This window comes from Salvia hispanica, chromosome 4, assembly GCF_023119035.1.
Source record: "Salvia hispanica cultivar TCC Black 2014 chromosome 4, UniMelb_Shisp_WGS_1.0, whole genome shotgun sequence".
In the NCBI taxonomy this organism is placed as follows: domain Eukaryota; kingdom Viridiplantae; phylum Streptophyta; class Magnoliopsida; order Lamiales; family Lamiaceae; genus Salvia; species Salvia hispanica.
The window spans coordinates 42,332,986-42,338,733 of record NC_062968.1 but is presented as its reverse complement, the minus strand read 5'-3'; positions in this window follow the sequence as shown (position 1 = coordinate 42,338,733).

Genomic DNA, 5,748 nt, shown 5'->3' with positions numbered 1-5,748 from the left:
AACAAAATATTTAAAACACATGAAACGTAGTACACTAAATTATTACTGCAAATAAGATTATTTTATTTGATAAAATTACTTTTATAATTATATCAAATAGTTAATTACAATGCGTTGATACGAACTTGCGGCGATATCAATTCAATTCTTAATTGATTGGGCTAACTAAGTCAGGGCTTAGGGCAACATTGGTTTATTATAGCCCAATAAGGCAAAATATAATGGCCCAACAGAATTATTTAGCCCAAATCTATGATAGATAATAAATGAGAGACAAATATTAATGCTGAAGAATGGAAAGGCAAATTACTCCAAAAATTATGTAAATATATCACCAGAAGATCTAATTTTCATTTGTAACACACTTTTCAAAAGTAGGAAAATATCGTAGTTGGAAAAAAGGTCACTCCTTCCGATATGGAACCGATAGTTGCAGTAACGGTTGGAAAATATAAGATATATGTTGGAGGAGATATTTGAGAGGAGAATGGATGGAATATGTAGAAATGGTTTTAGGAGATGTTTTGATTTGGGGAAGAAAGGAACACTCAATTTCTCAAACTTTCTCAACTTCACAACTTATACAAAATGTTACAACTCTCTCATTTATAGAGATTCACTTCATATTCTAGAATTCTCTATAATATTTTATATCTAGATTTTTTCTCCATAAAAATCTAGATATTTTAAAAGATGATCAGATTAAAAGTTTAAAACAAGAGTTTTTAGTTGTAGCATCGTCACGAACTACATTCGTATCTTTATCCCTATTATAGTATTCCTCTGAAAACAGGTAACAGAGATATAAAAGAGTATCCTTACTTCACTTATATCTGCATCGTCAAATTAGATAAGTCACACATATAATTATATATAATGTTATTAAATATTACTCCCTCCGTCCCGCTTTAGCAGTTCCATCGAATTTTCTGCTCTCTTTTTGTAAAAATGATAAAAAATAGTTAAAGATGAGAAATGGTAAATTAAGAGAGAGAATAATATAGAGAAGAGTCTTATCTACATTATTATCTCTCTTACTTTACCATTTCTCCACTTTAACTATTTTTTTTTATCATTTTTACAAAAAGAGGACAGAAAAGTCAATGGGACTGCTAAAGCGGGACGAAGGGAGTAGTATAGGTGTATGATCAAATACTAACTAAGTTACATTAATAATTAATATCAATTTGTTATGTTAAAAATATCAACATAAAGACATAAATTTATCAATCTTCTTGTGTTGATAAACTTGTGTCTTTGTGTTGATATTTAAATTTACATGTTGCATTGATATAATTATATCTTTTTGTTGATAATTTTAATACACAAAATTAAAAGTTATTAGTTATTACTGTTAATTAGTTAGCACACTAGCGCAACTAATATATTTTTATAAAGCATGGGTAAGATGATTCACAAATTAAATAAAAGTTATAAAATAATCTATTTAGATAATTATATGATTATTTTTCTTCATGATGATTCAAATCACAGGATACTAAGAACGCATTTGACTCACCATCGGCTCCAAATAAGAGCAAAGGGGTACATGCGTAAACGATGTGCCCAAATAAATTTCTACTTTATACTCCCTCCGGTCCGCTTTAATAGAAAAGTTTCATTTTCTGCACTATTTTAAATAAATAATAATACTATAGTTAAAGTAAAATAAAAAAAAGGAGAATAATATTGATAAAATTTTTCTTAATATTTTATTTTCGCAATTATTTAAGCGCATTGCTCATCGAATTTAAAAGATGCCAATGAGATTAAGAGATTAGAACTAGAATTTTTTGGTCTTTTAATAAAGAGAATAATACACACTCATAATTATTCCCTTTTATGATGTTACTCTAAAAACGGAAAATAGAGATAGAGAAGAGAATCCTTCCTTGAATAATGTTACACATACATATATAGGTCCACGATCAATTGAGATTTTTTAGGGTAATTGAGAAATAAGATGCAATATTAGCCATTCATTTTTATTAAATGAGCGGTCCAGAATTTGGCACATGGAAAATATTTTCAGATTAATTAAATATGAAATGGCAAAATGGTAATTTTGACTGCTTTCTTCAGCGTTTGGCGTCAATGTTCTTTAGCGTTTGGCGATTTCTGTGAGATATCAGCATTCACGCGATTTTCTCGATTCAAATCGAAATCTCTCCTATTTCTTCTCAGTTTTAGGTTTTTGTGATGTATTTCTAGAGAATCTCATTTGTTTATTATTTTTATCATCGTTGATTCTGAAAATTGATAAATATTTGAAAAAAAGTCGAGTAATCGAAGTTTGGTTGAATCTGAAGTTTTTATGTTGATTTTATCGACTCTAATTCTGTTTTTATGCTTTATTTGTTGATGCCCAGTCAAATTTGTTCCTAATCAGTTATTTTTTTTTTGCCTTTTCATATTTAGCTTCGAGTTCAGTTCATAATCAAAGCCTAAGGTGTTATCGGATGGATTCTTCATCATATTCAGAGTCGACGTTGACGAATGTTGAAGGTATTTTGGTTTGATTTTCATTAACATGACTTTTTTTGTACTTTGTTGGTGAATTATACTCTATTGACATATATGCAGATTTGTTGACATTCTATGTAGTATTTATTGATATCATGTATACTCTCTATTGCTATGATGATCATTTCTTGTTTACATAAATGCTAATCTGTTGATATTTGAATTGATATTCTGTTGACATAAATGCAAATCTGTTGACATGGTGTATGTTACCTGTTAAATATTCTATTTAGCTATGCTCTTTGTTGACATATAAAATAGTCAAAAGCCCCTGCTGTGGTATTTGTGGGTGGAGGAAGGGGTTTTGGATAGGTTTGAGAGTCCATGGTACGGTGTGTGAGATGTTGGTGCTGCATATTTTGAGATGTAGTTTTGAGATTTTGGAAATTCTTTATGCTGTCAGTTAAGATATCTGGTTTACATATTTGGATGTTAGTTTATATCCTGCTGTGTTGACACTATACTAGTTGATATGTTGTCATTTAATATATGTTAGTTGACATTATGCTAGTTGATATGTTGTTGCATATTTTGAGATGTAGTGTTGAGATTTTGATCCTGGATTTTGGAAACTCTGTATATTGTCAGTTAAGATATGCTAGTTGACATTATTTGTTTCAACTTGTGGTCATATTTTCCCATTATGTTGTAGGATCTGTTATTCCAATTTGCAATGCTAAGTTGAGGCCATATGGAGGTCAAACATTTTCTTCACTTGAGGAGGGAATTCTCTTTTTTACGAAAAGAATGCTCAGGAGGCTTGTTTTGATTGTCGAAGATTTAGAAATAGGTTTAGTGGTGGTGTTGTTGTTTTTCAGTATGTTGCTTGCAACAGACAAGGTTTTCATACAGTTGATCCGTTGGATGTCGATAGAAGTGTATCTGAGGAAGGGTATGTGTCAGATGATGATGAAGTTTCTTCAAAGAAGAAACGCAGACGTGGTCCAAAAAAGGTGTGGTGTCGAGCGAGGATCAGTTTCAAGTTTTTTTCTGATTGTGGTATTCATTGAGGGACGCAATCATGCTATGGTTGACAAAGGTCATAAGCGATTTATGAAAGGAAATTGCAGTATGAATGATATTCATCTCAAGTTTGTTGAAGATTGCAACAAAGGTAATATTGGTCCTACTTCAACTTTCAACTTATTAAAGAAGTTTTTTGGTGGATAGGATGTTTAGAGTAGTTCAAGAGTTAATTTCTGAGGTTGATAAGAGTTGTCGGATGGTTAGCATGTCCACTTTGGAGAACATCAAGGTCTTTAAAGTTTCTGATGCTAGAAAGAAGACTTTCACAGTTACACATGATATAGAGACTGAGTCATATGAGTGTGAGTGTAAACTATTTGCAAGGTGTGGTTATCTATGCAGCCACCTATTCTTCGTCCTCAGAAACAAAGATGTCAACAATATTCCATAGAAATATGTTGGTAACCGGTGGCTGAAGTGAATTACTAAAGGCAGTTCATGGTCTCACGAGTGATGAAAGTGCGTCTAACAAAGGTATGTGAACTATTTTCAATAGATATTTTAGTTTATTTTGGCATATGTTGTATAAGTTGTTGACATATCTTATATAGGTTGTTGACATAAACTATATAAGCTGTTGACATGTTACATATTTATTGTTCATACAACTTATATAGGCTATTGACATGTTATATGTTTGCAGGTTTTAACAAAGATGACAAACTACAGATTGGTAACAGGTGTCATGGACATTACTTTGGTCTATATCAACGTGCTTTTAGGAACAAAGATCATCTGATTGCTTTGGATAATTTGCTTGCGGGTATTGGTCCTCAAATTTTACTGATGACACTACTGGATCGTCATCAGTTGATAAAAATGATTCAATCATAAACATATACGGTGTTGCTGTACCTGAAGAAATATTTACACATGCTCCAGATGTGGTTAGTACAAATGGAGGTGCAAGTGACAAGAAAAGCAGAATTAAGTCGAGCATAAAGAGAGGAATTGAAAAAGCAAATAAACCTCATAGGCGTTGTGGAAAGTGTCATAAAGTGATTGATCATAATGCCAGAAGTTGTGGCAAAAAGAAGACATGATTGTTTTTTTTAATAATCAGAGTTGTTTTTTTAGTTGTTGACATACACTACAAGTTATTGACATATTCTTATTACTTGTTGATATTTGATTTTGCTCTCTATTGACATGTATTGACAAGCTGTTGACGTTTTGCTATAAGTTTTGACATTTTGATATGCATGCTATTGACTTGTATTGTATGATCATGATGCCAGAATTTCTGTCAAATAAAAAAAATTAAGATAAAATAGTTGTTATTTTTTAATTACAAGAATTGTTTTTGAGTTGTTGACATTATATACAAGTGGATGATAAACTATTGACATTTGATATACACGCTGTTGACATTTTTGCTATAAGTTGTTGATATTTGATATGCATGCCATTAACATGCATTGTATGATCATGATACAAGAACTTGTTTCAAATAATAAAATTAAGACCAAATCCACATTCTGATAAGTTCAAAAGTCAGAAACCATAATCGTAGTTGTTTTGAAATCCATCCAAAAAAAAGTTAACATCAAACATTAAATCCACAATTTGTTTCACTTCTTGTTTCTACGAGTAAACCAATTGTTGTACTTGTTTTTTAGGTCAAACAATCTGTCCTTGATTTCTTCAATCCATGCATCAGCTAGTTGTAACATTGGCAACCTTTGGTTGTTGTAACTTGATGCTATCAAGTTGTAGCAATACCTTCCACGGAGTACCTGGAAAATCTTTATGCTATGTGGAGAGAAGCCAATAATCTATTCACTGCCATTTTTACCAACATAAGTTTCAAGTGTCTCATCAAATAGACACCATAGTCCTTTTTGTTGTAGTTTGTGGCCTACTCCAAAGACAGAAAATTGATTGTAGACTTGTTAATATTTTCTAAAATATCTAACAAGTTCTTCTTTAAGGTTAGTTACAATTAAAAATCATGTCAACTACAAATACTAGCCATGTCAACAACTAATATAATTATGCCAACTATGGTACATATTGTGTCAACTGCACATACAAGTCATGTCAACTATGGTACATATCGTGTCAACTGCACATACAAGTCATGTCAACTACGGTACATAATATGTCAACTACACGTACAAGCCATGTCAACTACAATTATAAGTCATATCAACTTCATTTTCAAACCATGTCAACTACACGTACAAAGCCATGTCAACA